Source organism: Teleopsis dalmanni, chromosome 2, assembly GCF_002237135.1.
Source record: "Teleopsis dalmanni isolate 2A chromosome 2, ASM223713v2, whole genome shotgun sequence".
Lineage (NCBI taxonomy): Eukaryota > Metazoa > Arthropoda > Insecta > Diptera > Diopsidae > Teleopsis > Teleopsis dalmanni.
Genome location: NC_051847.1, coordinates 11,636,375 through 11,647,474, shown reverse-complemented (window position 1 = coordinate 11,647,474; position 11,100 = coordinate 11,636,375). Strand labels below are relative to the sequence as shown.

The following is an 11,100-nucleotide window of genomic DNA, read 5'->3' as shown; positions in this document are numbered from 1 at the left end:
AATTGCCGCACTCACACGTAGCATTTGCAGCATTTACTGCATTGCAAGGGACAGCAAAAAATTATGTATAAAAGGATTACAAAGGATTAAGTTACAAAGTACGCATAATTTGCTAACAAAATATGTTTAAAATCATGGAAAAGGCACAAGTTCTGCTACACGCCAGCGGCAATTTTCATAAGCCAACAAAATATGACACAAACCAAAGAAAAACAAAAAAAAAATAAAAAAAAAATAAAAAAAAAGATTGAAAATGCGGAAAAAAGGTAATAAAGAGTTGTTATTGTTTTGGTTGTTGTTGTTGTAGTAGCGGCTATTGTAGCTGCCGCCGTAGCTGTTGTACCACACATAACTGACCCAGTTTACTTAACATTTTTTTATTGTCCTGTTATGAACATATTGTTGAGTATATAAATCTGCTATCATTTAGGTTCATGTAACATAAAATGAATATGAAAACTGGCCACTTAAAACTCCCACAATATCCCGTGCAAATTTTTTTTTTTATTCCAATAACTTTTTTTATGTACGAGTACTTATTTTTGTGTAGTTTACTTTCTGTTGTTTTTATTGTTGTTGTTGTAACGTACTCTGTAATTTATAGCAATGCGAGCACGTGAGGCATAATTTTATCATTCATAAATAACGTTGATATTGTAAATAAAGTGTATGAGGAAACGAACACACGCACATACATATATACCACCAACTAGCATGTAGACGACATGCAATAAAAACAAATACAAATACAAACACACCCAACATAAAATCACCTGGCCGCAAATGAAATTACTAACACTTGACCTCCCACAAATTTGAACCCATACACAAGCCCGTAACCAACATCAAACCGCCATTAAGTAACAGCAGCAGCAGCAGCAGTAGCAACAACATTGCCAGCAAATCGTAAAGCACAATTACAGCGCAAAACTTAGCTGCGCTATTTCGCTGCCTAACATGTGGTCAGCATGTGTTGATTGACGCTGTGCTTTCATGTTTTTATACCCGCAATGTAAAATTTTCGAAAAAAGAAAAGTACTCACCCCAGCTTAGTGGCTCAACATAAAAAAGCTGCCGGCATTGCTGGCCATAGTTTTTTGGTTTTCTTCTATATTAATTTCATAACCTCACTGTTGTCGTTATTATTGTTTTCTGTGCATTAGCTTCACGCATTACTGTTGCTTAACAGCGAACGTCAACAGCCATCATTTTGGTTTGGTTTTGCAGCGTCGTCACAATTTTTGCTGCGTACTGCTCACTATTGCTTGGTCTTTTGACTGTTATTTCTACAGCGGCGTTGACTGCTTGTTGAATTAATTACCACTTAAAGGTTTGTGTTTCTGTTATGTTTACAGGTATTTTAAACTGTTTTTTTTTTAATTTTATATTTGGGGTTTTGACTGTTTTGTGAAACGGCTGCATTCTAATTTGTTAACTTAAATTAATAAATTACTTTGCTGTCAAATATTATTTAAATATATTTCACCAAAAACAATAATCATTTTATAAGAAAATTAAACAAAATTTGGTAAAATTTACGTAATTAATAAAAGTAAAATTTAATAATTCCCATTTATTTTCGAATAAAATGCTAATACTAATCTTCTTAAGTCTTTTTATATAAAAAATTTTATGACTTTGGTTGAGAAAAAGCTAGAACTCTACACTAACTACAATAACTTTATTTATATACGAAACATCAGATGGACAATGGGTCATACAATGTCATAATTGATAATAATCAGATATACCGACCTGTTTCCTGAGTTATATTTTTTCTGTTTCATATTAGCCCATTGAAGTAATTATAAGTTTAATCTTTCCACTTTCACCAAATAAATCCATAGAGTCTACATAAGAACTATACAATTTTACACATGTCCCAGTAGTTTTTTATGTTGTCTACAAATAAATTTCCTTGGATAATTATGTCTACAAATGCAAAATTACTAATAGACATAATACATACATCGTACAATAAATAGACAAATGTTTCTCCTGCAATTTTTTTCAATTCAAGTAGTATGGATTTCCCAACTTTGAAATTTATTCAGTTGAATTTAGAAATACTCTCCATTTTAACTGACCACAATAAACTGCACTTATCTTTAACATTTATTCTTAGTGGTTCCGTTGTAGTTAAGGTCGAAGGTTCAATAATCGCGTAATTAAAAAACATGTTTTCAATAAAAAAGTAACGGAATTGGAGATATATTGGCTTAATTCACATTTTAACCACCTTAAAAATGGTTGTATAAATGTATCTAAAAATCAATTAAACTGCATAATAAGTATTTTATAAACCGGTTTTAATCAGGAATATTAATCTAGTGTAACCAGGCATGAACTATATATGAATAAATGCAATTTAATTTTAAATTGTGCCTAGAATTAGGCAATAAAATTTTTAAATAAATTCACACTGTTTCGTATTTAAGTGAGTAAAAAAATAATTAAAATGTTCGTAAACAAAATAAAATTGCAGAAAATTGTTCACTTTTTTCTTCTAATCCTATTAGAATGCATTAAATTCAAATTAAAATTATTCAGAAAGTTAAAATAATATTTTTGAAAAATTTTGTTGGCGAAACTCTCCCACAGTGGATGCGTCGAGCATTTGTGGATGCGTTTATTTTTCTATGGTTTGACAAACTTGCATTTAAAGTTTCTAAATGAAAATAGTTTAATTAAGTTGCCTCTGTTTGCATAGTTTGTTTTTGAATTGAAAACTTCACCTTATTTTGCATCGCTTTGCCTACTTTTCCTTTGCTGCACGCAATTTTACTATTTAAAAGTTGTTACTTTTTAATTTAAATGTGGAAAAATAAAAAATGCCTGCAAAATGTTGCATGTTTATTTTGCATTAAAAAGGATGAAGCATTCAAAAACGAGCAAATAAAACTTTTATGTAAATAAATGTAAACAGGATAGGAGTAGTACACCTACTGGTTGTGTTGGTTATTGAAACAACACCTCGCGTCAATACGACACCAGACAGAAACACATATAAGAGCTTCCAAACAAATGGCCACATATGTTACATTGAGCTGGTTGGTTATTATTTGCCTTTGGGAGCCCGACCTACAATGCCGCAAAAATAGAGCATAGTTTTAAGCGCAGGTACGAATACACAATAACATGGCTAATACTCACAAAGGATATAACTGAAATTTGCTTGTTAACAACTAATTCCTGATAAACGTCATTAAAGTAAACCGCAGTTCGTTTATCTTTAACATGAAATCGTTTGCGTATCAGTGACCACATCAAACACGAAAGGTGCCATATCAAATTTCAACCATAGATAAAATTGTAGAAAACTGTGTTTTTATGTTAATTGATTATTTTTAATTAAATATAATTAATGCTTAATTCTAGTTTCTCTTATTTTTATATGTTTTAAATAATAAAATTTAGTCAAATAAGACTTTAAAAACTTCAATGTTAACGTTTTAAATTTATCTAATTAAAATAGGTATCTGTATCTGTTCACTCTTGAAAATAATTAACTAATATAAATAACTTACTATATGTAATAGTGATCATCACTGAAAAGGCACCTTAAAACCACTTTCACTCTGCTTACAAATTGACGCTAATTTGGTGGACAAATACTTTAGAGACTTCGATTTACAACAAACTTAAGAAGTTACAAAGATTAGTTGAAACATGCATAATTTTTTGTCAAAGAACAACTCCCATTGGGGCGTTAAATACCTGAGAAGGTATTATGCCGTTAGGACTCGAAGTTTAGATGTTAACATCCATCAGCATATGAAGACATCAGCATATCACAGTAGTCTACTAAACAAATAATGTATGATTAGTGAAAAAATGCGTTAATCAAATTAAAACAATCTAGAGATTTGATTCTCAAAATATATGACTAACAGATAATACATATACATAATATCCACCAAAATAAGGTGAAAAAAGAATAAATGCAATATAAGTACCACTGACTTTTTCTGGTACACTAATGGCTCAAAAACTGAAGAGACTTTTGGCTCGGAAATCCACAACTAGATTCCCCAGCTCCTACACACTACAAGCGAAAAATATTTTGCAAAGAACTGATTCACGTATCACAGTGGTTATCGACCTAGAAAGGACAACTTTTTGCAAAACCTATTGAAATTCTGCTCTCTACTACTAACAGCTTACAACTGCATTATAACAGTTTCGCTTTCTTCCTTCACTGCCGCCGCTAAGTTAGTCCTCAAACAACAAGAATATTCTTTGTTCGAGTATGTATTTTCTTAAAATATGCTTACTTACTTACTTACTAAGTTGGCCATTACAGACGTGAATCATCCTTGGCCGCTTCGAGTAGTCTCCGCCAGCCAGCCCGATTCGTTGTTTGCTGTCCCCAGTTGGTAGTACAGAGCACCCCCAAATTGTTGGGCACCTAGTCTTTCCACCGAAGATGCGGACATTCTCTACCGCGTTTTTCACCTGCGAGTACTGAATCAAACACCTTTCTAGCCAAAGAAAAAAACTTCAACCAAAAGATAACAGCATTTCCTATGGTGTAGTACCAGTTCCCAATTCAAAATTAATGAAATACTCCAAATCTGGTCACTATCTTTTCAGTTTCATTAACTGATTCTCTTAAGATAGTTACTGATTTATAACGAATTTATTCAATATTGCTATAAATATTTAAAAAGTTCTATCCGAATTCATCTCACACTAATGAAAAATAGCTCATTTGAAATCCTTAAAAACTTTTGGGAGTTGGAACTTCAGGAAAAAACTTGAACTGCATATTTCATGCAAAACCTCAGCATACATTAAACACAACTGCACATAACTCATACGCCTGAGCAGTGTGCACACATTAATGGAATTAAGGAGCAAGAGTTTCTTCGTCCTTTTCTCAGTCATAAATTATAAATGAAGACACTGTGTAAGCACTCCAAGCACACATCGAAAAGGCAAGGCAGCTCATGCAAACATTTAGCAAAAATCCAACTTGACCAACTTGCAGAAGTGGTACACACTGTACACAGTGTACACACTGCAAGGTCAACGCTCAACAATGCTCGACTTTCGAGCAGAATGACATACAAATCGGACAAAAACACTGAACTGAAATGGAATGAAATTGGCTATGCCATAACCAAACTGGCCAGAGCCTTCTGTTTGTTAACAGTTTTTTCGCGTTCATGAAAGGATACTCAAACATGTTCAGCACACTCTGTCCAGTTGTCCAGTGTTCGCTTCAAATATGAAAATAATTCAATATTTGTGTGAAAGCCAATGTTTTGTAAATTGAATTGATTTTAGTTCAGTCAAAGAAAGTAAAAGTTTCTAACACAAATTGCTGCCATACATTAAGATCGAATATGCGAGCCAATAGAAACTAACGTTCAAGGCAAATCGATTTAGGAGAATCTTTAGAAAACTTTCTCATCAAATTCTTTGCACATTTGGCAATATACGTAGTTACTTTTATGGGCTTTTAATATAATTTTTTTCTTTCTCTGCATTAAGTAATGCGAAAGGTCCAAATGGCAGACATTTGCGAAGCATGTTGCGGTTGAATTACATTTTAAATGCTTCAACTCAGATAAGTGTTCATCCATTGCACACTCCTAAATGCACAACGTACTGAACGTCCATGATTTATTTTAAGTACAAACTCTTCATGCAGTCAAAAGCACTACAAAATTGTTTTCCATTTAAATCCTGAAATTTCTTTGTTTCGGCTTTAATGCCACAGCTTAAATCCTGGTAAGTAACTAGGGCTGCATTTTCAGAGTCCTACTTACATGCATATTACTTAGTACAATTAGTTGTATATATAACTTTGGTTAATGTAAGTATATATATGTATATTATTATAAATGGGTTTTACTTGAATATATTGTATGTATTGCCTTAATGCCAATAGTACAAATTGTGGCTTGCATACTTAGAATTTCCTTCTACTTATGAAATCACTTAAGCAGTCAAGAAAATTATTGAATTTGAGGATTATTATAGATTCATGCAGCTGGTGTTTCTCAAATCTTTTGCTCTAATAATTAAATGAATATTAAGTAATAATATATAAAATATTAAGTAAGAGGGTATTGAATAGAGATAATGACATTTCTGATTAATGTACCTACTTATACGTATTACCAACACTTTTCTATGCGAAATAGATTACTTGTCATAGCGCAAATATGATGCAGTTCTTAAAACACAATATATCTTTCAAACACTGACTCAATCAAACTTAAAATTAATAAATTCTCATATTAATATCTTAATTATGATTAACTTTAAAGCATGATTTAATTTATTATATTAATTTGACTTATTGCTTGACTTATTAATACCGAAATTAGATTGAAATTTAAAATAAAAAGTTTAATCAATATCGTAGTCACAGAGATATAGAACACAGAAATGTAGAATTGAAAGGTCAATCAGCTAGTCTTACGAACATTAGCCTTGGCGCAACTTAATGACTTGAGAATAACTTCAGTTTCATACAATATTCCTATAAGAATCAACTAAATTAAAAATAAAAAAAAAGAAATAATGATTTGTAGACAAATATAAGTAAGTAGACATCGCTTAAAAAGGACATAATTCATTCATAACGATTATATATGATATGATATCGTATGAAGTTTCCACTGTCACATAGAAAGCCATTTTAAGATATTGAATATAAAATAAAGCAGACCTGCAACATTGATATGCTAAATGATTGACAACTATACTTAGTCAGTTTTTAAAGTTTCCTTGAAAAACAGTCTAAATTTCAGTTAATGAACAAATTACCAAACACTCCGAGATTTATATGCCTAAGAATGAAAGGAAATTTTTGTGAACAATTCTCTACCATAAATAATCAAAACAAATTTCAAGAAAATCAAGAAGGTTACAAAAGTATAAGGATAAGATTTTACTACTAAAACCATTATTTCTTTAAAGTTCATTTAACTTCGTACCTCCATTTCTTTAGAAACATCACCTCAAACTCACACGATTATTAAAATTTCTAGGACTAAGTGTATTAAAGTAGTGTTAAATAGTAGTTGTAAGAACTATTACCAATGCCAGAGAAATTGTGAATTAATATAAAATTAATTTAATCTTTTATTTTTCATTCTTCAAAACAAAAAAAACTCAATAACGGGGATACCAGACCTCCTTAGCGACACTATTTCACGTAAGCTCATATAATCTTGGCTCTGTCTACAAACTCTTTACCATTTGTAATTAATTTTTATTAGTTATACGAGTATGCATACAATTGACGTCACAAGGACTAAAAACCGCATCCATTCAATTTCGGCTACAAATATTCCTTTACTAGGCAATATACGTAGTTTCAAGAAAAAATTCTAATTGCAAAAGTCAAAGGAAAGTGAAAGAAGCCGAACGACTGCAGTTTCGCTCAAGGCGGTAAGGCACTTCTTTCTGTTGCGTTGAATGTCACTTCAATTTAAACTTTGCACTTAAAGGCCACAGAAATGTTGGCTTTGGCAATATTTGAGTGTACTTAATAGGTGTGGTAATATGTTGGCCCAAGGCGTGTACAAAGCACACAGAACATTTTTGCATTTGTCAAGGTATATAGACACATTTTTTTTCACGCGAATGGATGCACCTTTAGATGTTTTCCATAAATTATTCTGAATATTAACGAGTTCTGCAATTAATATTTCATAACATTTGACCTTATTGATGAGCATAAATATAAGTTCGAACAAAAATTTGTATAGAAACGAATTTAATAAAGATTATTCTAATAATATATAAGTATTATTGGAACTTATGAACTCAAATTTGAATCAAATCAAGGCGACCTTAATTCCAACTCATAATTTAAATTTAGCTGTCAGTTGACTTGATCTCCAAGGTATCATACCTTTGGAATCAAAGTGATAGATTTAGGGTTCTAATGAGAAAACGGTTGTCTCTAAAAAGTTATAAGACGCAACTATTTTCGGAGTGAGGTGCTATCTCTGTCTTCAAGCGCATTCCTATTAATGTGACTACATTATTATGAGAGCTTAGAAAGCTCAACTCTGTATAATAATAAAATAGTAGAAGGTATCATTGGCACCCCAAAATCTCTAATTGTACACGAGTTAGACTAATTGATATTAACTTCAAGTATTGTTCCTGTTAAAACATTTAGGTAATGCTTAGTAGATACGACAAGTCAATTTTCGTCATCTCTGCCAAGCCAAGGAAGGAAACCTTTATAAGGCAATGATATTTTTTCGTGTGTAGTTCCGAGCAAAGACGTCAAAAGTGATTAATGAATTTCATCTCATGAAGTCCAACAGGATTTTTGTTTTATTTCTTTCTTATCTAAGCCATAAGGTTCTTGGAACTTCATTATCTTTGCAATTAGTCCTCAAGTCATATGTCACCACAACGGTGAATTCTTTTAAGCTCCTGAATTTTTCATGCATTGGGGTTGGTACGGTTGGAACGGTTGCTTTTACAATTTTTGACACATCTTAAAATATTTATCTTAAACTTCAAAGATAAACCGAATATAACAGTAACAATAATTTTTTACCTGTGAACGTATTTATTTTATCTTTAAGATTGAAGTTTTGTAGATATGATGTAAGGTAGTATGTAGAAAAATCTTACAATGATTGATTGATTTACATTTTTCCGAAGATTTTTGGTGAAGTTGAAGTTGATGAATACTGGTAATATACTAATTTTTATTTTATTAAATTAATTAGTTTAGAAATTATATAATTAATTCAGATAGTATGGGCTTTGAATAAAGTGCTTTAAGCTTCATTGTACGAAAAATTGCAATATTAAAGAATCTTGGTAAATTTTTGCTATCCATGATTGAAATATATTTAAAAACACACAATTGAGATATATTTTTGTTTCTCGGTCAACTGCACATTCAATTTTGTATCTACTCTTGTTAAGCAGGTAACAATCTCTGCTTCAAAGCAAACATGAAATAATAAATTGTTCGCTTGACAAGACATGATGGATTTTGCTTTTAAAAAGTGTAAAATTTACAAAATTTTGGCAAATAAAATGTAGACAACGTATTTTTTCTCCATGTGTGCTGTTAACTTAGTGACTTCCGTCCAAATATCCATTACTTGCATTTATACGCTACTTGACTGGTTATCTGTCAACCTGTCAGCAGCAGTGATTTTCTCTCCATTGGGTCAATAAATGCCGGAAAAATTAAGTTGTTTTAGTTGATTTGCGAGCAAAACCCAAAAAAAGCTGAACATTATGTGTAGAACTGCATAAAGAAAACCAATTTTATAGATTTGAGTAACCAATGATTTAAGTTAAAAAATATTTGAAATCGATTGAGTTAATGTAAAAATATTTTTCAAATAAATATGAAGTGAATAAACATAAAAATGGAAACATTGCAGTTAAATAATAATTATAGAAATGTATTTGAAATAAAAATTTGCTTACTTATTCTTAATAGATGAAATAATCTTTAAAGGAATAAATGCAATGCTGTATTCTCTCTTTACCCATCTCATCGACTTTACCATACTTACAAAGCTCATAACATATATTACTATATATATCCCACTAATATTATGTAGAGTAACCTTTGAAATGTGTCCCGAAGGTCATGGAATCTGCTCATGAAAATGTGGTAACAGTCATGTAGGTTAAAGGACATATCAGTATTGAGCAAAACGAAAAGGTCGATGCACTAGCAAAGCAAGGATCAAGCCATAAATTCTGCGACCCAGAGTCAGAGTACCTTTGGGCTACAATATTTCAGCTTATGTCGATTAGTTTATAACTTCATTTCATCTTAACAGATGGAAAGAGATGAGCACTTGTAGACAAACTAAGCTCATGATGCCGAAACCGTTGACAAAAGAAGTGATAAAAGTGCTTATCTTCAGACGTTACAACATTAACATGATGTGAACGTCTTAGCTTATATTCTTTGGTTAATTTTCTTCCTATATTTATAATGATTGAAATATAAAGATCGTGACAGAGATCATCATTTCTGATGTAATATGAAGCACTTACTATCAGCCTTAACACTGTGTAGTGAAAGCGCTATATTATTGCAATAAAGATTTCACCAGCACACGTCCACAGCTATATGCCATATATCTAAATGGATGTTAGGAATTGCTTATAAGATTAGAGATTGCTTATAAGATTATAATCTTATAAGATTATAAGATTCCCTCCAATACAAAAGGAGGGAATACCTTTTATATTGACAGTGCCTACCAATGAGAAAATCGTGCAGCCAAAATAAGAAAATTACATTATACTACAATGCGGACTTTTGTTCATCTTATAATATTGGAAAAGGTATAGAGAAGGGTCTTAATGCAACGAAGAATATACTTTTAAGGTATTTAATTTATTTAGTATTGAGGAAATTAATTTTTTTAATTTTTATATATTTGTTATTAATAAGCACTTAATCGTTTGTCATTCAAAGAGTTCGATGGATGTATTGAATATTCGTTAAACTCGGAGTCAGCTATTCACTGTTTAAAAGCAATTTATTGCTGATATCAATATACATAGTATACAAATAAACCTAATTTACTAAAATCATCATAATGCTCATCAAATATCAATTTGAAATAAAATTTCAATTCATTTCATTTTCATTAGTGTCAGTAATGAAGTTCACATAATTCACAATAATATTATTATTTATTAATATTCTACTGCATTGTAGATTTAGCACTTTAAAGCACTTTTTTCCCGGCAGTACAGTAATAAATGCGAAAATACGTGAGTCATACAAGCAAAATTGTACTCGTATAACAGCATGGTAAACGCCATAGATTTGAATTCCTATCCTTCACAAGAATTCGAATTATTTAAAACAATTCCTGTAATAAAACCACAAATTTTCATGTGTCATGTTTTACGGTTCGGTCCACATAAAATGTGCCATAAATCAATAAAATATGCAACAAAATGTTGCTTGTGCCGTTTGCCACTTTACACAAGCCTTTTAAAGCAGTACATGTGCTACCAAAGCAAGTTTAGCATAATTGCAAAAAAACCAGCATGAAAAAAGCGCTAGAAAATAGCACAAAACAACTTAAACACAACGTTGCATATTTGTAGGCAAATAAATTTTTCATA

At 31.1% G+C, this 11,100-nt stretch overlaps 1 protein-coding gene across 1 annotated transcript in view; it reads right to left on the bottom strand.

Annotated features, from left to right (window-relative positions):
• The window catches only part of LOC119673942, a 20,987-nt gene that overhangs the window by 7,285 nt on the left and 2,602 nt on the right, over positions 1–11,100 (bottom strand). The gene's annotated exons all lie outside the window — the stretch shown is intronic.